This window comes from Protopterus annectens, chromosome 11.part0 (assembly GCF_019279795.1).
Source record: "Protopterus annectens isolate FY-2018-M chromosome 11.part0, PAN1.0, whole genome shotgun sequence".
NCBI classification, from domain to species: domain Eukaryota; kingdom Metazoa; phylum Chordata; order Ceratodontiformes; family Protopteridae; genus Protopterus; species Protopterus annectens.
The window spans coordinates 1,036,001,113-1,036,022,961 of NC_056745.1; the positions used below are offsets into that span (position 1 = coordinate 1,036,001,113).

Here is a 21,849-nt window from a genome sequence, read left to right on the forward strand (position 1 = left end):
GGAAGTTTTTTGCAAGCCGGCATGGATTAATTTTCTGCTAAACTGCTCTACTTGACTAGGGGAAATGGTTATGGGAAGTGTTGCATATGTGACTGTAGTATCTGCTAGCATTTGTACAGCACGCTAAACAAGACAGGGCCTGTGGGTGGTATGAAACCTCAAGCTTTTGGTTAGCTACATTATACAAAGATGCTTCATTAGGGAGAGAGCATGAAAGTGATGATTCTCCCCAAACACTGGCCCTTACCTTCCAACTCTGAAATAATGGATGATCAGATGTGCGTAAGGCTGCCATGCAGAGCTCCATGGGAAGTTGAAAGCAAACAATTTAATACATAAAGATGACAAATGAGATCCAGAAACAAATTTTGTGTTGCACATATATGCTAACAAGATTGTAATACTCATCATAATATTCATTGTTACAATCACTACTTGTGGGATATCCTGTCTGCAGATAGCTGGATGGCCAGTCCAACTTCCAGATCCTGTGGCTTTGTCCAACTATCTCCCACTGCCCCTTGAGGACATCAGTGTTATATGAGGAATATCTGCAGATACAATCCTCAGACCTTTCTTGGCACATTGTTTTCTACCTGCGTTAAATTACAGAATTGTCAGCTGGCCTGCTGCCAGAGAAAATGTAAGTACTCCATAGGAGAACTTTCTTGTCTTTTTGAGTGCTGTTTTATTTCGTCTCATGTCTGATACTGTTTCTGATTTCGATACTCTTGTAAACGTTAATAGATGTGTTGGTATTGACTGTGGGAAACGGATTCTGTCAAAGATTTTCACTGTTGTCATCTCCTTTGCCTCAGCCCAGAGCACCACACGGACGGTTACCTGCATTGTACCAACCTCTCTCCAGAGACAATCAGGAGAAGAGAAAAATCTCTGGGGGGTTGCAACTCATAATCAGGTACACATCTGGTTCTGCTCCCTATGGCATTGTCCAAGGGTCTCCATGAGCCTACATTTACAGAAGAAGTATGCTGATACATCATTGTGAGAGACATTGGAAGGTAGAAGGCAGTTTGGATGCAGCAGCTGTAGTCACAGGGTAGCACATTCACAGTACCTGTCTTTGGAGTTTGTGTTGGCCACACCCTGTGGAACAACCACTGTGCAGGTCAATGCACAGTTGGCTGCCCTCCTGGATGGAAGACTGAAGACACTGACATCTCTGCTGTAGATGAGGGAGTCTTGGCACTGAAGGATCACTTGTTACAAAGAGTAAGGGCCAAGTCCCTTTGGTTTTCATTCATAAGGAGGTTTCTAGAGACCGATTGGAGGTCTTGGTCATCTTCCTGTGATCTGATTCCTCCAAAGTGTTTTTTTTTTTCCTCTTTTTTCCAAATCCATGAGACCTAAAACACCAAAGACCAAACCAGTACCCATCAACTAACATCAGCCTAGGTTGAGCAATGTCTCTGCCTCATCCACTTCCCAGCCTTCTTTCCAGCAACAGTTGCAGCAGACTGCAGACTTTGTCCTTCCTGCTGTCCAAGCAGCTGACTGCAGAAGTACCTGAGGTGCCTGGACCCCCTTCTAAGATGAAAAGGATGGAACCTTATTTGGAGAATTCAGACACCACAGATTCAAAGTAGATAAACTGGCTTATGTGGCTCAATTTCCTTTTGTTGCTCGCTGTAAATCAGACACTAAGGATATCTCATCCTTTTGCCTCTCAACCAGTGGATTTCTCCTTTGGCAACTCACTTTTAAGATGTAGGAGGAAGTCCTTTGAGAGTGCTCAGAGGCCAAGCAAAGGTGCAGAGCTTTTATAGACCAGCCCAAGTTTGGTTACTTGCTGCTCCTCCAGTATTGGATGTCCTGGAGAATCCATTTATTAATGCATCAGTGGGGCCAGATGTTCTTCGTGTTTTACTGTTGCAGTCATTACCTTTGAGTAATCTGCTGGCAGGTTGCCCTCAGTCGGCCTGATTAACAAAGTCTTTGGTCCTGCATCAGTTGCTGTCCCTTCTTCCATGACGTCAGGGATATAAAACATGCAGCCGACGCCATTACATCAGTCTTTCTTGCCGTGCAGTGCCCAAAGCAAAAGCAGTTCGCAAGTGCCGGTCTGCTGACTCCTGAAATTTTCATTTTCGAGTTTCAGAACCGAAGTCTTCAACTTAAAGCTAAGTACCCCGTTGGGGAAACCTTTTCTTGCTCCTTACCGATGTCAGTAAAAGTTAATAATTGCATTACTTGTGGAAAGCAAATACCTCATAAAGATTATCATTCGTACTGTAGTCCTTGCCTAGGCCCTGACCACGATGTATCTTGCTGTCGGTTTTGTGGCTTATTTAATCAGCACACTATCCGTCGTCTGTATATTTTTGCTTCTAAATATTTCAGTTCTCAGTTTAATTATCCAGAAATATTGTCGGTTAGCCATCCGACTACAGGGATTCTGAAAAATCGCAAACATAAAGACAGCGACAGGCCGCCGAGGTCCAAAACTGCCGACGTCACTTCTCCTAAGTTGTTCGCTGGTACTCAGTGAGGCACTTTCGCAGCCCCTGATGCCCACTACTTCTGATTCGCAGGCCTCTACTGAGACCCATTCGGAGTCCGGTATGCCGAGAGATACTTCAACTATGGAACCCGCTGATGTCTCTACCTTGGATGGGTCGACTTGCATATTAAAATAACACCTCCTTCATTATTAAGGCCTAAATCTCGGTCCATGTCTAAAAAAATGACTCCCAGGCCACATGCTCAGGCCCCTATGCCTAAAAAACAAATGATAAAAATGGCTGAAGATCTAATAACTCTAATCAGGGGTAGTCACCACCACCCCCCCCCAAAAAGAGGCCTAGGGCTTGATTATGAATCTTCTTATCAGGATTCTGTTTCTTCTGACTCTTCTGATGACCTGGATTTGTCCATACCTACTTATGAGGATTCTGATGCAGAGGATTCCATTCCCTCTTCTTCCCGTCCTGAGGATTTTTCTTTTGAGGAAACTTTACATACTTCAAGGGAGCATTTTCACTGGGAAAGCCAGGAATTTTCTGATTCAAAAAAGAGGCTTAGGGATTTCCTTCTTCTACCTCAGCATAGGCCTTTGGCTATACCTCCTGTACTAGACATTGTTAATGATGTTTTCTCGGAATCCAGTTTGGACCCTGCCTCCTGCTCCTAGTAAACCTGACAAATACTACAGGGTTCCTGAGTCCCACAAGTTCCTTTTCAAAAATCCTGTTGCAGATCCAGAGACTATTTCTCAGGGGCCCAAGGGCATTAAGGCTTCTACTGCTAAAATCTTACCCCTTCTGATAGAGACTCCAGGGCGCTGAGTAGATGGGGTAAAAAGGTTTATACTTCTGTAACCTTGGCAGTCAGAGCTTTAAACTGCCAATTTCATATGTTAAAATATCAGCAACATATTATTGGATTGCTTAAACATAAAACGATGTTGATTCCTGACTGTGTGGAAAATAAAGATTTACAGGACTTAATGCATTCTGCTGAACAACTTGGAAAACATACTTTGCAGTGTGGTTATGATTCTTTAGAGGCCTCTTGCAGGGCTGCTGTTACTGGGTCTGTGCTTAGAAGGCATGCTTGGCTTAAGGAGCAATCTTTGCCTGATCATGTTAAAGCTAAATTGTTGGATGCTTCTTTAAATCAGGACTGCCCGTTTGGCAACAAGGCTGAAGAAGTTCTTAAAAAGATGGAAGATAAAGCTAAATCTATGCAAACTGTTAAAGATTTTTTACAAGTGCAACCTCCTAGATTTAGTAGGCACTGGCCTACTAAGCATTGGTCCTTTCCAGTCCCTTCCAGGTCTTCTCAAGCCAAACCCAGACACAGCAAAAACCCCAGGTTTCAGTCCCAGGCGACTCAGAACAAAGCAGTGGGGGGCCTCCACTTCCAAATCTGGAAATAACAAAACACCCCCCTATGGTAAACAGTTTCAATTACTTCCTTTTAAAATTCCCAAGCACTTATCTTTTGACTGCCCCTTTGGGGGGAAAGATTGCTCTTCATGCAAAGAACTGGGAACTCATAACCCAGGACAAATGGGTTTTAAATATAGTTTCCCAGGGATACAGATTTCATTTCCACATGTTGCCAACACCAAATGGGTGGCCAGACCTGCCTCCAAATCAGTGAGCAGAGGCTCAAAAACAAGTACTTTCCCTCTTAAGCATGGGGCTATTCAACTGGTACCAGAAGAGGAAAAGGGACAAGGTTTCTACTCCAGACTTTTTCTGGTACCCATTAAAGACAAATCATGGTGTCCAGTCCTGGACCTGTCTACTCTAAACACCTTTCTGGAGATTCCAAAATTCAAGATGCTGACTCTTCAACATTTACTTCCTATGCTAGGCAAAGATGCCTGGTTGGCAACTTCTTCTTCTTTCGGCTGCTCCCGTTAGGGGTCGCCACTGCAGATCAACTGTTTCCATTTCTTCCTGTCTCTACATCTTGCTCTGTCACACCAACCACCTGCATGTCCTCTCTCACCACATCCATAAACCTTATCTTAGGCCTTCCTCTTTTCCTGTTACCTGGCAGCCTCATCCTTAGCATCTTTTTACCAATATATACTCTGCATCCCTCCTCAGCACATGTCCAAACCAACGTAATCTTGCCTCTCTGGCTTTGTCTCCAAACCTTCCAACCTGGGCTGACCCTCTAATATACTTATTCCTAATCCTGTCCATCCTCGTCACACCCAGTGCCAATCTTAACATCTTCAAGTCTGCCATGGCAACACTAGATTTAAAAGAAGCATACCTGCACATCCCAATCAGGGAATCTTGCAGAAGATACCTACGCTTCAAAGCAGGCTGCACGCATTATCAGTTCTCTGCACTGCCCTTTGGCTTGTCTACTGCACCCAGGGTATTCACAAAGTGCCTGGCTCCAGTTATTGCATTTTGCAGGCAAAGAAGTATTCAAATATACCCATACCTGGATGATTGTCTAATTCAGGCAGAAAGCAAGGACATACTTTTAAATCATCTGGCATTTGTAAAAAGGGTTCTAACTTGTCTGGGGTACACCATAAACGAAAAGAAATCACAACTGGTACCCTGTCAACAAATTACATTCCTGGGAGCAAGCTTGAATACAACTTCGCAGATGGCTTACCTTACGCCAGAAAAGCAAATTCATTTGGTAACCTATTTCAAACAAGTGGCCACAAAAAACCCTGCTATCTGCAAGACAAATACTGCAAGCCTTGGGGTTCATGGCCTCCTGCATTCTTCTAATTCCATATGCAAGACTGCATATGAGGAAACTACAGTGGTATCTAAAAAGCCTATGGAGTCAACATTCTCACAGCCTGGAAACAATGATTCCTATTATACCTTGCCTGTGCCTAGTGTTCCTCTGGTGGGCAGAGGCCTGCCACCAAAACAAGGAACTACCATTCACACTACCCCCTGCTGTCCAAACCCTAACAGATGCATCAGACTATGCATGGGGGAGGGCTCACCTGGCAGGGAAGTGCATTCAGGACAAATGGAACCCAAGTCAAATGCACCTACATATCAATCAAAAAGAAATGTTAGCTTTACAGATTGCACTGACAGCCTTCAAGGACTACATTCTTCCAGGACAACTATTGGTAAAGACAGACAACACCACGGTTATGTGGTACATAAGCAGGGGGGTACACATTCCTACCCCCTCTGCAGACTGCAGTCCTGGTTACCCTCCCTCCTGCCCCCTAATTTCTTCTGGTTATACCTCTACTTTCCTTTATTATGCTTAAAAGCCTTTTTGGTGTATTTGCTTTTTGTTGGAGGTATACCTTTGTATTTGTTATGCTTATTTGCTCCCCATTAGGTGGGCACCTGACATCTGGGGCAAGAAAAACTGATGTAATGGTGTCAGCTGCATGTTTTATACCCCTGATGACCTGACGTCATGGAAGAAGGGACAGCAACCAACGCAGGACCCAAGACTTTGTTAATCTGGCCGACTGAGGGCAACCTGCCAGCAGATTACCCAAATGTAATGACTGCAACAGTGAATACACTCCATCATCTACATTTATGGTAAGTGTACACAACTGTACTATCCTCTGCCCCCCCCCCCAATCACTCACAGGAAACCTGACAGGTTTTAGTGTCAAAGATTCCTGTAAGTTTTTATGCAGGGATTCTCCAGATGATCCAACTCTGGTGTTCTTGGATTCCAGCAAGAGATCCTCAATCTTTAACAGATTTGCAGGAAAAAGTATGGATTTCTGCTACCCTGTCCTTTCAATGCCTTAGACTTGTCATGATTGCCTAGCAACAAACAGTGCGGGAAAGATGAGAATTAAGGGAGACTGGATTTTGAGAGGATTTTGCAAGTGGATCTTATGAAAGAGATATTTGAGTTGTGTGACCTGTCTGCCCAAGTTGCCAGGCACTCAAAAATGTGGATATGATGCTGGAGATCCATCTTGTAGGGCAGTAGCTAGGGAGTCTATGATTTTGAAGACTGGCTTGACTTGACTTGACGGAGCTCCTCCCAGACCATGTGAAGACTGAGCTTCATGATGCTCCTCTGGATATGGACCTCCTCTTTGCTTCCCCTGCTGATGGTATCTTGGAAAGACTGGAGAAGGTCAAAATTATACAATCAGTCATCCAACTTTTTTCAGTACATGGCAGCCAAGTTCTGCAGAAATTGCCAGTCTAAATATTGACCATTTTACTTCACACAGGACAAGAATATGAATGGTAAAGGGGAAAAGGGCAAGCTTAGAAAATAATGGCAAGCAAAACCAAAAGAGGATTGGAAACCACCAGGGCCATGACTTCTAAAGGGATTAGACATTACTTGCCTTTGCTGTCCCCCACCCGAACCCTAACTCACCATCAACGTTTGCCTCATCCACCAGACTGGGTAGGAGCCTGCCTGTCTTTCTACAAAACTGAAAAAGCATAACCCAGGACCTGTGGTTCCTAAGGATTGTACAGTGGGGGCTATAAACTGCAATTTATTAACAACTCAAAGTGCAGGAAGATTTCCTGAAGCAAGGGTCCATAGAGAGAGAGAGAGAGTAGCTAGGGTGGAAGAAAAAATAGGCTTCTACTTGAGACTGTTACTTGTGCAAAGAAAAGAGGGAACATAGGCACACATCTTAAATCTGTTCCACTTAAACAAAAATAAATTCCTCATTGTACCAAAATTCCAACTGCTGACACTTCAAGGCCCTGCACCTCTGCTATTCACACAAGCTTTCCTAATTAGTCTGGATCTGAAGGTTCCTTACCTATATATTCCCATGGTCAAGGATCACCAGAAGTTCCTATAGTCTGCAGCAGTGGAAGGGGACATTGTCATTTCACTTCTTTGCCCCTTGACTTGTTTGCTGCACCCATGTTCTTTATCTAATGTCTGGCTCCAGCAGTAGCCGTCTGTAAGACAAGCATTTACATTTACCCATATTGGGACAACTATTTAATTCAGGCAGACTCCCTGAAGGGGGATACACAAGTCCTTGAGTTTCACCCTGCCTTATTTCAGAAACATGAGTTATTCCATCAACCTGAAGAAGTCCAGCCACACCCTAGCAAAGAGTCCAGATTTTCCTAGGGACATTCTAGAAGCCAGATATTCAGAGAACCTTCATACCAGAGGTCAATGTACTCTAACTGAACTTGTTCCTGTAGACCGCCTTAAATAAAAGGTGATGTCATCCAGGGAGTTTATTTGTATGAACAAAACATTTACAGATACAAGGATATGCTAAAAAACATACTTAGAAGCAAATTCCACAGAGTGTTTGGCTTTATGGCTTTCAGCATCCTGATGGAAAACCTAGCCCTGCTGCATATGAGAAAACTACAGTGGTAACTCAGAAGCAGATATATGTGATGAAAGGAGGTACTGCCAGCACACCTAGCTGGAATTTTGTAAATAATTATATGTAATTTGTGAATATCAAACTAATTTATATAAGATGCTTGTGTTGCAAATATATTAGAACTGTATGTCATGTGTATATCAGACTGCTTTGTACAGATGTTTGTGTTGAAAAGGTATTTGTAAAGTGTTTTTAAAATGTATGCATGCATTATTGTAACTGATTAAATGTATATATTTCAACAGTGGAAACTGGAATACAGGAAGTTAACCTCAGTCCAGCAAACTTTAGAAAAATATCTGAAATTAGTTTATCAACTATACCATAAAGATGTTTCAATGCAGCTAGCAATACAAAGTCTGTACTAGGAAGCTTTCTGTATTGTCTTTAGGGTGAACTAATTGCTACTTAAAGGAGTGTATTTGTTTTATGACTTCCAGCATCTGCCAAAGATCTGAGCAAAAGCCTTTGTATGAGTATTTTTACAGAAAGATGCTATATGCTACCAGCTGCCAGCAATGGGGGTTTTGTTCTGGAATCTAGAAGTCAGATGAAAAGAAGTGATGTCATTCTGCAAGCTATCCCAGCAGTAATATTTTAGATTTTATTTTGAGAAGTCTCTTAGTGAGGCAGAGCATGTCTTGGACTTGACGACAAGAAGCACCATTCACCATATCTGCCTTGCTCTAATAGTAAGTTACTAGGGAATAATATAATTCTCTTAGATACAGTGAAGAGTATAGTGAAGCTTAGTTTAGATTTTGTTTTTATTTATTTTTGTGAGTTTGTACTGCAATGTTATTTTAAATATTTCCTGTGATTTTGAACTCTGATGTCACTGTGAATATATATCTAGTATTGTCTTATTTTATTATTTATTACTAATATATATTTAAACCTTTCATTGTGGATGATCTGTGTAGAGATATTTAAGTTTTGAGAGTACTTTGCATATTTATTTGGTGGCACTGTGTGGGCCACTCCTAATAGCCTTGCTCTTGGTCAAACTACCGTTTATGTTAATATTAATATTACACACTAAAAGTGGACACCCTTTGTTAAGGGCCTTAAGGTAGCTGGCAGTGAAAACTACCTTATAGTCTGGGCAGAAGGGGGCATAGCTAGTAAATCTGTGCCAAGCCTTTCCCAGGTGTATGTGTATGTGTGTGTGTGTGTGTGTGTGTGTGTGTGTGTGTGTGTATGTGTGTGTGTGTGTGTGTGTGTGTGTAACTCAGACTTCAATGTGTATGTGTGTCAGCTACATGGTCAGGGACACAAAGCACTGGTTGGGCAGAGAGGGTGCTGGATGTCTTGACTTGATCACTCAGCTGAGATCTCAACTCTGTAGCTTTGTCAGTGAGGTGTCTTATTAGGAATCTGAAGAAAGAGGGAGAAACCAGCCCTGGACTGATTGTGGTTTCTGTGTGCACTTAAGGGAAATTGCACTTGATGCAGAGAGCTGCATCTGGAAATACTGTGCGTGTACCTGTTATTCTCTCCTTGAACATCCCCCACTGTTGCTAGTGGTGAGGATTGAGGCTTCTTGATTACTGTTTGGTAGTGATGGGTCATCACATATTAATTGGTGGGCAGTGGTGGGATATCCACATCAGATATTAATTGGCTGGCAGTGGTGGGATCACCACGTCATATACTGGGTTTCAGTATTCTGGATCTGGAACTCAGTAGCCTGTAAACAGTGATCACTAAAGAAGGTGTTTGTACTCTCAAGCAGCCACATGGTAGACATTCAGAGTTTGTCATCACAATAGTTTTATTTTTTGTTAGCTTAGTTAGTCAGGGAGAACAGGCAAGGATATCAGCAGAGGATTATGGCAAGTTGACAAAGAACCAGTTGGCTGAGATGTGCCAAGCCAAAGGACAGGTGCATGCCAACCTGACTAAAGTGGAAAGGATTGCAGCCTTTACCACATCTACAGCACAGACCAGCAACCAGGAAGACAACCAGACTGCCCTTGGGGATGTACAGCACTCAGAAAATGCACAGTTCACCTTTTCCTCAGAGGACTTAAAAGTCCGCCTGGCGTTAGAGACTTAAACTGGAGGCCTAATGTTTGGAAATAGAATCAGCAGAGAGACTGCTGTATTTGGAGGTCGAAGAAAATAAGATTCATAGGCAACATGAAAAGAAAATGCTAACTTTTCGCCAGGGTCATGGAGGTAATGAGGAAGGGAGTAACTGAACCATAGAAGCAATAAAGGTCAGGAAATTTCTTCCACAATTTACAGAGGGTGGTAATTTTGATAGTCTGGCCCCGCTCTGTTCGCCCTCGCTATGCTCAGGCTCTTTCCGCTCCCCTGCCCCCAATTCCCAGCCACTCCCACTACCTCTAAACTTATATCTATACACTCCTCCCACTAACCCCAACACCAATCACAAAAGATCCCAAAAAACACCATCTACCAATCCTCATTGACTTAAAACTACACACACCTCCCACTAATTAATGCACTCCTCCCACTAATTCCCACACACATACTATCATAGCCACTCAACATGTATGCAGTCATTGCCATCACCCTTGCACTACTAGCTATAACCTGTCACCTCACCTGTCACATAACTCTACCTGCCACCACTACCACCCCATCAAAACCTACATCTACCTACTCCACCCACCCCAAACACTATAGCCTACACATACCCCCAAGTAGTTACCATCACAGCACAATCCCTCTAGCACCCACAACACTTATCAAAACAACCACAAAATCACTTTTCACACATAAGTACATACATATTCTTGCTAAGCTATCAAAACTCCTTCACCATATCCGTCACCAACTAAGATTAGCAGGTGACATACACCCTAATCCAAGCCCAAACCCTGACACACACTCTCACCCTCATCTAATAACTCAACCTTACTCTTCAGACCAAAGAATAGCCTACTTTTCCTGAACTTAAACATACGTAGCATCAATAATAAAGTACATCTACTGCATACTCTAATAGACACGTATTCCCCAAATCTAATATCCCTAACCGAAACTTGGTTAAAATCTACTACCCCCGACAGCGAATTCCTTCCCCCAAGCTACAATGTAATATGTAATGATAGATTTTCCAGAAAAGGGGGTGGTGTAGCATTAATTTATAAAAACAACCTAAAGGTTACCATTATTGACCCTCCTATACTCCCCCTAATGTCCTCAGAACTACTACTATCCAAACTTGAACTCACCGGAAAAAAAATCTATGAATATTATAATAGGATACATACCACCAGGTAATAACATCCCCACCCTAGAAGACCTTTTACATTGGACCAAGCAAAACCTACCCCAAGAAACAATTATCCTAGGTGACTTTGACATAGACTGGCATACATGCACTAGCTCCAACCCCTCCAACCTCATAAATCTGTATAATTTCTCCCAAATCAATTCCAGTACAAGGCTAGGTAATAATAAAAGCAAAGACAGCCTCCTAAACTGGACCCTGATAAACAGTGTCAATACATTTTATCAAGCAGGTGTCCTACCAGTCAACCTCCGTGACCACCAACCCACCTTTCTACTAAAACTCAAATCCCACACCAACTCCAAACCACCAACCCAGACCATTAGAAACAAAATAAACTTTGATGTAACAAAATTCAAACTTGAACAATACCAAATTTGGAATCTTCTAAAGACTCTCCCACTAGACGAAGCAGTCAAGCTATTCAACATTACCTTCCTAAACATCTTAAACACACATGCCCCTCCTCGCACAAGCAAACAAAAAATTAAAATAGCCCCCTGGATCACAAGTGCCACTAGAACCATGAAAGCCCAAAGCAGTACAGACTGGCATCAATGGAGAGCCAGTAAAACTATAGCCACCAAGCAAGAATTCCAAAAACTCAGAAATGAAACAAAAAAACTAATTCTACTAGACAAAAGGAAATATTTCCTCAATTTGCAAAATAGACACCAAAACAACCCCCACAAACTCTGGCCAGGATTAAATAAATTACTCCACCCTGGCAAACCCATTACCCAAACACCAACCACTGTAGAGGATAGCACTAAAATTCCAGAAGCCTTTAATAGATTTTTCATAGAAACCATTTCAAAACTGGTTCATCAAGAACCCACAGCACCTACTACTAGCAACCCCAAGCCTGCTATCAATATCAATACCACCTTCCAATTCAAACCTATTCCCACAGATTATGTAAAACGACTGTTAAGTAAATTCCAACTAGCCTAGCTGCCGACAACATTCCAGCTGAATACCTTCAAACTGCTGCTAATGAGATAGCCTGCTCAGCATCAATTCTGAACAGATCAATAATAGAAAGCAAAATTCCAACAATATGAAAAATAGCATATGTCACCCCACTACACAAAGATGGAACCTGTACAGACCTTACCAACTACTGCCCTATTGCCATATTATCTCCACTTGCCAAAGTATTAGAAAAATGTATTCACCAGCAACTTATGCAATACCTACTAAAAAAAACTTCTCACTCCTACCCAACATGGATTTAGACCAGGGCACAGCACAACAACTGTCATCCTCTCTTTCACCAACCTAATCAACCAGAATCGGAATTTAGGCAATCTGACTTCAGCTATATTTTTAGACCTATCATATTAAAATGACACCTCCTTCATTATTAAGGCCTAAATCTTGATCCATGTCCAAATAAACGACGCCTAGGCCACATGTTCAGGCCCCTTTGCCTAAAAACCAAATGGTCAAAATGGCTGAAAATCTAATAACTCTAATCAGGGGTAGTCAACCCTCCCGCCCCTGTCTAAGAGGCCTAAGTTTAACTATGAATCTTCTGATCAGGATTCTGTTTCTTCTGACTGTTCTAATGACCTGGATTTATCCATACCTACTTATGAGGACTCTGATGCATAGGATTCCATTTCCTTTGCTCCCCCCCCCCCCCGAGGATTTCTCTTTTGGTGAAACTTTACTTACCTTATGGGAGCATTTCCACTGGGAAAGTCAGGAATTCTCTGATTCAAAAAAAGAGGCTTAGGGATTTTCTTGGATATACCTCCTGTACTAGACATCATTGATGATGTGTTTTCGGAATCCAGCATGGCCCCTGATTCCCTGCCTGCAGCTCCTTGTAAACCTGATAGATACTACAGGGTTCCTGAGTCCCACAAGTTCCTTTTCAAAAATCCTGTTGCAGATCCTGAAACCATTTCTCAAGGGCCTAAGGGCATTAAGTCTTCTACTGCTAAAAATCCTACCCCTTCTGATAGAGACTCCAGGGCGTTGGATAGATGGGGTAAAAAGGTTTATACTTCTGCAACCTTGGCTATCAGGACTTTAAACTGCGAATTTCATATGGTAAAATATCAACAGCATATTATTGGACTGCTTAAACAGAAAATGATGTTGATTTCTGACTGTGTGGAAAATAAAGATTTACAGGATTTATTGCATTCTGCTGAACAAGTTGGAAAACATACTTTGCAATGTGGTTTTGATTCTTTAGAGGCCTCTTGCAGGGCTGCTGTTACTGAGTCTGTGCTTAGAAGGCATGCTTGGCTTAAGGAGCAATCTCTGCCTGATCATGTTAAAGCAAAATTGTTGGATGCTCCTTTAAATCGGGATCGCCTGTTTGGCAATAAGGCTGAAGAAGTTTTAAAAAATATGGAAGATAAAGCTAAATCTATGCAAACTGTAAAATATTTCTTACAAGTGCAACCTCCAAGATTTAGTAGGCACTGGCCTACCAAGAGTTGGTCCTTTCCAGCTCCTTACAGATCCTCTCAAGCCAAATCCAAACATACCAAAAGCACCAGGTTTCAGTCCCAGGGGACTCTCAGACCTAAGCAATGGGGGGCCTCCACTTCCAAATCTGGAAATAAGACACCCCCCCCATGGTAAACAGTCTCAATGACTTTTCTTTAAAATTAGCAAGCATTTACCTTTTAGCCGCTCCTTTGGGGGGACAGATTGCTTTTCATGCAAAAAACTGGGAACTCATAACCCAGGACAAATGTGTTATAAATATAGTGTCCCAAGCATACAGATTTCATTTCCACACGTTACCAACACCAAACGGATGGCCAGACCTGCCCCCAAATCAGTGGGCAGAGGCTCAGAAACAAGTACTTTCCCTCTTAAACATGGGGGCTATTTAACCGGTACCAGAAGAGGAAAAGGAACAAGGTTTCTATTCCAGGCTTTACCTGGTACCCAGAAAGGACAAATCATGGCGTCCAATTCTGGACCTGTCTACTCTAAACATCTTTCTAGCCATTCCAAAATTCAAGATGCTGACTCCTCACCAGTTACTTCCTGTGCTAGGCAAAGATGCCTGGTTGGCAACTCTAGATTTAAAAGAAGCTTACCTGCATGTCCCAATCAGGGAAGTTTGCAGAAGATACCTACAATTCAAAGCAGGCTGTTTGCATTATCAGTTCTCTGCACTGCCCTTTGGCTTGTCTACTGCGCCCTTGGTATTCACAAAGTGCCTGGCTCCAGTAATTGCATTTTGCCGGCAAAGAAACATTCAAGTATATCAATACCTGAACAATTGTCTAATTCAGGCAGAAAACCAGGCCATACTTCTAAATCATCTGTCATTTGTAAAAAAGGTTCTATCTTGTCTAGGGTACACCATAAACGAAAATAAATCATAACTGGTACCCTCTCAACAGATTACATTCCTGGGTGCAAGCTTGAATACAACTGCCCAGATGGCTTTCCTCACGCCAGAAAAGCAAATTCATTTGGTAACTTACTTCAAACAAGTGGCCACAAAAACCCTGCTTTCCATATGCAAGACTGCATATGGGGAAACTTCAGTGGTACTTAAAAAGTCTATGGAGTCAACATCGTCACAGCTTGGAAACAATGATTCCTATCATACCTTGCCTATGCCAGAGGTCTGCCACCAAAACAAGGGACTACCATTCATGCTACCTCCTGCCACCCAAACCCTAACTACAGATGCATCAGACTATGCATGGGGGGGCTCACCTGGCAGGGAAGTGCATTCAGGGCAAATGGAACCCAAATCAAATGCACCTACATATCAAGAAATGTTAGCTGTACAGAATGCTCTGACAGCCTTCAAGGACTACATTCTTCCAGGACAACTAATGGTAAAGACGGACAACACTACGGTTATGTGGTACATAAACAAGCAGGGGGGTACACATTCCTACCCCCTCTGCAGACTAGCCATGGCATTGTGGAACATGGCCTTGAGCTACCAAGTGCGCCTTACAAGCTCAATTCCTGCCAGGAAAATTAAATACACTGGCAGATGGACTAAGCAGAAATTTCATGGACCCACATGAGTGGAGACTGGAACCACAGATTTTCAACATGTTGACAAGCAAATGGGGGAGCCCAGACATAGATCTATTTGCCTCCCCCCAGAACTACCAGTTGGACAAATTTTGCACAAGGACTCCCCACAAAAAAGCCTGGAAAGTGGATGCTCTGTCCTTCAGCTGGAAAAAAACAGCCTTTCACCCTCTGCCTCTACTCTGCAAAGTTCTGTTAAAAGTCAAACTGAACAAACCAAGAATATTTTTGATTGCTCCAGACTGGCCACGCCAACACTGGCACCCGCTCCTGCGCAGACACCTTCCTCACTGTCTTAGCAAGAGAACATGATTCTGCACCCTCAGCTCCCAACATTGAACCTTGCAGCTTGGCTAATCACTTAAATTCACCCTTAGCATCCCTCAGCAAACCTGTGATGGATGTCATCTTGGAGGCGAGAAGACCTAGTACTATAAATCTTATGCTGACAAATGGAAAGGATTCTGTGCTTGGAATCAGTCTCAAGGAATGAGCACAGTAGTGCCCAATTTACCTCAGATTTTACAATACTTAACTGAGATGCTTCACAAGGGCCTGTCCTTTTCCTCCATTAAAATCCACGCCTCAGCCATTTCAGCTCATTATAACAGAACCTCCCCTCTTCGCTCATCCTCTGCTCGAGCAGTACCTCAGAGGTGCCAAAAACTTGAGACCACCCAGGAGAGCTCCAACCCCTGCCTGGGACCTTAACTTTGTATTGGAGAAACTCACTCTGCCTCCTTTCGAGCCAGCTGCTACTGCAGACTTAAATTTTCTTTCTTGGAAAACATCCTTCCTTCCTAGCAATCACTTCAGCTAAAAGGATATCTGAGTTACAGGCCCTTATGGCAGTGGAGCCTTTCGTCATCTTTCATGCAGACAGGATGTCACTCAGGACCAATCCATCCTTCATGCCCAAGGTGGTATCCAGTGTGGCTCTTAATCAGTCCATTCATTTGCCAACTTTCTTTCCCAATCAACAGACCAAAGGGGAACGGATTCTGCATTCATTGGATGTGCACAGACAACTTAGATTCGACTTGGACAGGACTAAAACTCGAAGAAAATCTGAATATCTGCTGGTAGCATTTGCTGCAGGGCCAGAGGGAAAGACTATTTCAAAACAAACCATTTCTAAATGGATAAGCCATTGCATTAATTTCTGCTATAAGCACCATGGAAAACCTATCCCCCAGGGGATCAGATCTCATTCCACCAGGGCTGCATCTACTTCTGCAGCCTTGCTCAGAGGTGTTCCTACCAGGGATATTCTAGAAGCTGCTACCTGGAGTTCAATTCATCCTTTCACCAAGCATTATCATTTACCAATTTTCTCTAAATCCAGAGCTGGCTTTGCCACTGCTGTCTTGCAGGGCCTTATAGCTGGTCCTAATGCTGTAAAAATCCATCCTCCCAACCATAGTTTTGGGAATCTACCCAAATGTAATGACTGCAACAATGAAACACAAAGAACATAGTACAGTTGTGTACACTTACCGTAAATGTAGATGTTAGAGTGTATTCATTGTTGCAGTCTTTGTTACCCTCCCTCCAGCCCCATTTTTCTCTGACTATACCTCTGCTTTCTGTTACTATGCTTAAAAGCCTTTTTGGTGTATTTGCTTTTGGTTGAAAGTATATTGTTGTGTTTTAAATTTTATTTTGTTCCCTATTCGGGGGCACCTGGCATCTGGGGTAAGAAAAACTGAGGTAATGACGTCTGCTGCATTTTTTATACCCCTGACAACCTGACGTCATGGAAGAAGGGACAGCAACCGACGCAGGACCCAAGACTTTGTTTAGCAGGCTGACTGAGGGCAACCTGCCAGCAGATTACCCAAATGTAATGACTGCAACAGTTAATACACTCGAACATCTACATTTATGGTAAGTGTACACAACTGTACTATATTGTGGGGCCTCTGAGTACCCCAAGTTCCACAGGCAAGAAGTATATCTTAGTGGTAGTAGATTATGCTACCAGATACCCTGTGGCTGTGGTTCTGTCCTCCATTGAGACAGAAAAGGTGGCAAATGCTTTGTTAGAGATTTTTAGCGGGGTAGGTTTCCCAAAAGAAATATTGACTGACAGATGTGCCAATTTCATGTCAGACTTGCTGGCTTGTCTGTGGAAGCACTGTGGGGTGAAGCACCTAAAGACCAACCTCTACCATCCCCAGACTAATGGTCTGGTGGAGAAGTTAAACTCTACACTAAAGACCATGCTACAGATATTTGCAGAGTAGTTTGAGGGAGTTGGACAAATATTTACCCCATTTGTTGTTTTCTTACAGAGAGGTGCCCCGGCAATCCACAGGTTTCTCACCTTTTGAGTTGCTGTATGGGCATATGGTGAGGGGACCTCTAGATGTGATTGGTGAAGAATGGGAGGAATGAGTGTGAGTCCCAGAAATAATCTGTTGTGGCATATGTCCTAAACCTCAGGACAAGTCTTGGGGATCTCACGGGCTTGGCCCAGGAGAACCTGGCAGAAGCCCAACAGCAGAAAAATGTCTGGTATGACAGGAATGCTCGAGCTAGAGAGTATGCTGTGGGGAAGCAGGTTACGGATCTCATTCCTGTCAGACACAGTAAGCTGCAGGCAGCTTGGGAGGCTCATCCCTTTTAATAGGTCACATGTAAAACTAGCTTGAGTCTTTGAAGGGGGGAAGAAGTGTGATGAATGGAGGTACTGCCAGCACAGCTAGCTGGAATTTTGTAAATAATTGTATTGTCATTTGTGAATTTAAAACTAATTTATATAAGATGCTTGTGTTACAAATGTATTAGAACTGTATATCATGTGTATATCAAACTACTTTGTATAGATGTTTGTGTTGAAAAGGTATTTGTAAAGTGCTGTGTTTAAAATGTATCCACGGTGTGCCCTACTGGAAGAGAACATAAATGTACATGCAGTATTGTAACAGTTTAAATGTATATATTTTAACAGTGGAAACTGAAATATAGGAGGTTAACATCAGTCCAGCAAACTTTAGAAAAATATCTGAAATTACATTACTTTATGAGCTACGCCATAAAGATGTTTCAATGCAGATAGAGAGACAAAGTCTGTACTAAGAAGCTTTCTGTGTTGTCTTTAGGGTGAACTAATTGCTGCTTTGGAAGCATGAAGGAATGTAATTGTTTTATGACTTCCAGCATCTGCCAAAGATCTGAGCAAAAGCCCTTGCATGAGTATTTTTACAGGTAGATGCTAAATGCTACCAGCAATGGGGGTTTTGGGCTGGGAACTAGAATTCAGACAAGAAGTGATGTCATTCTGCAAGCTATCCCAGCAGTAATATTTTAGATATTATTTTGAGAAGTCTTTTAGTGAAACAGAGCATTTAGCATTCTGTCTTGGACCTGAAAACAACAAGAAGAAGCACCATTCACCACATCTGCCTCACTCTAATAGAAAGTTACTAGGGAATAGTATAAGCCTCTTACAGTCAGGAATATAGCAAATCTTAGTTTAGATTTAGTTTTTCTTTATTTGTATGAACCTGTACCACAATGTTATTTTAAATATTTCCTGTGATTTTGAACTCTGATGTCACAGTGAATATATATCTAATATTGTCTTGTTCTTTTTTGTTATATTTAAACCTTGCATTGTGGTTGATCTGTGTAGGAATATTTAAGTTTTGAGAGTACTTGGATATTTATTTGGTGACACTATGTGGGCCACTCCTAATAGGCTTGCTCTTGATCAAAGTACCATTTGTGTTAATATTACACACTAAGATTGGACACCCTTTGTTAAGCGCCTTAAAGTTGGCAGGAGTGACTGGTGGCCATGAAAACTATCTTATAGTCTGGGCAGAAGGGGGCCACAGCTTGTAAACCTGTACCAGCCTTTCCCAGGTGTGTGTGTCTGTGTGTGCGTGTTCTGCTTGGGTAGGGACACGAAGCACTGGTTGGACAGAGTAGTTGCTGAACGTCTTTGCTTGGTCACTTAGCTGAGATCTAAGCTCTATAGTCTGTCATTCTAAACATAGTCTATAATTTCTAAACGTACACAATAAACCCCCATCTGACATTCTTCTTACAGTAGATCGTTTTACTACTTTATTTACTTCTGTATCAATTATTCCCCCACCCCTTCCTCCAGCTAAATACTTCCAACCATGCCCTCCTTAAAGATATTTTTCTTGTACTCAGCTACTTTAGCTCCACTATCCCTGGCCACACATTTGTCATCATACCAGTCTCTCCATCTTATCCATTACTCCTCTCCAACTTCACCCATTAATACTGCCCTTGGTCAAAGTAAGTCATCCATTCTCATCTTTTCTCATCTATTTCTCCACTGTCACACAGAGCTCTTCTCCTTGAAGTACTTCCAAATTCGTAACTCCACCAATAAACTTTATTTGCACAACAAACATCTCTAAAATAAGATTTCTTATCCTGCACTCACTTAAATTAAACTTCAGTCTGACATCCATCCCAATCCAGGCCCTGTTACTACCACTTCACCTAACCAACCTCCCAGTCCAAACCCATGGACTACCATTCCCTCAACACCTACCTTACCTCAAAAAACATATGTCAGAGCTTCACTTCATAAATGTCAACCTTAGAAGCCTCCTATGTAAAGCTGATAAATTCCATGCAGCCATGGCAATATATTCCCCAGACTTAGCTATTGTAACAGAAACTTGTCTTAAACCCCATATTACATCTGAAGAAATGCTCCTTGATGGGTATAGCATCATTAGAAAGGACGGATTACATAAACGTGGTGGAAGCATAGCCATCCTATACAAAGAAAACCTCAGAGTAGCTCATCTCAGTTTTAGCCAACTGAACCTCCCTAACTCTGACATCCTAACTGCCAGGCTCAATATAAATCAACACCGATCGATAGCTATCTACCTCCCTCCTGCTAACAATCTACAAAATATTGAAAATATACTGGAATTGACTTCCACTAGCTTTAACCAGGAAACAGCAATACTAGGTGACTTTAACCTGGACTGGCTGACATATTCTTCTAATACAGCAACAAACTTTATAAACCTGTAAAACTTCCAGCAAAATATACAACTCCCTATATGCATAGACTAGCATACAAATATACATTCCACTCTTGATTGGATTCTAACAAATAAAACTAGCATCAGCTGTGAGTCTAGCTTGCCTACCAGACACTTTAAGTGATCAATACCCAGTGTACCTATTAGGAAAAAAATCACATAACTATGGTAATATCACTTACCGCTACATCCGAAATAAAAACAATTCTCACTATCTGCCTTCCAGACTCTCTTCAAACAAAACTGGGCCCCCTAAAAACCCTACAACTGGATCATGCAGTTCAATACTTTAATGACATTTTCCTACAAATCTCAAATAAAATTGCCCCACCCAGAAAAATTTGTTCTAAAACCAAAAAACTCCCATGGTTAGCTAAAGAAACAATGCAACTACTTAGACTAAGGAACAAAGCATGGTCCCTCTATCTTTCTAACAAAAGTCATGATAATCTCATCTCCTTCCGACAACTTAGAAATCAAGCTAAGAAACAAATCAAAATAGACAAAAAAAATACTTTAAAACTTGCCAGCTAAACTATCAAACAAATCCACAAAAATTTAGCAATCAGTCAACCCCCTACTGAAAAAGGGAAAACCCACCACCCCAGTCCCTATCTAATCCCAATTCAACTCCCACTTTATTAAATCAATAACCTCCCTATTACATGACACTTCTACCCTACCTCTGTCTGTACCCACTCCATCTGTTCCACCACAAACCCTATTGAAACTAGAACCCATTCATACAAGCTATATACAACACTTACTATCTAAAGTAAAGCCATGTACCCTAGCCGCTGACCAATAACCAGGTGAGTTTCTAAAATTAGCTTGCCCCATCTATTTCATACCCCATATCAATCCAAATTAACCTCTCTATTACTGAGCAATATGTACGTACCATATGGGAGATATCTCATATCATTTGACTGCATAAAGGAGGCCCATGTAAAGACATATCTAATTATAGACCTTAGCAAAAATTCTAGAAAAGTGTGCCCACAAACAAATAATTGATCACTTCCAAAAAAAACAACCTCCTGTCTGTTACACAACATGGTTTTAGACCAAAACACAGTACTAGTACAGCCTTCGTTAGCTTTACCAACTCTATAAACCACCTTAAAAATAACCAGCTTGTCACTGCAACCTTTCTTGATGTGTCAAAGGCCTTTGACACTGTATCACATCAAATCCTCCTAAACAAACTTACCAACTATAATTTTTGCCCTGAGGCCCTAAATTGGTTCCAATCTATCTCTCAAACAGGCAGCAAGGTACCCTATGGGACAATAAAGTCTCCCCCCACCTTCCCATCTCTGTAGGAGTCCCCCAAGTATCGATTCTAGGACCGCTACTCTTTACAATCTGTACCAATGACCTTATAACAGCTGCTAGTCCTGCCAACATTATTCAGTATGCAGACGACTCCTCACTCATCTGCTCAGCACCTAGAGTTGAGACACTTCAAGAGAAGAACCCAGACTGCCCTCACCAACATTGAGAAATACCTAGCAGCTCATCAACTGATACTAAATCCCAGTAAAACTAAGCTTATAGTCTTTTCACATCCTTCCTCACTAGCCAGTAGCCAATCCCTGTCTATTTTCTCTTCCAATGGCACTAAAATAGAACCAGTTAAACACACTAAACTTCTTGGAGTGACCATAGATAGTCCA

At 42.1% G+C, this 21,849-nt stretch overlaps 1 protein-coding gene across 3 annotated transcripts in view; it reads left to right on the plus strand.

The window, feature by feature from the left end:
• Positions 1 to 21,849, plus strand: part of GRAMD4 (GRAM domain containing 4) — a 2,037,033-nt gene that overhangs the window by 1,837,800 nt on the left and 177,384 nt on the right. The gene's annotated exons all lie outside the window — the stretch shown is intronic.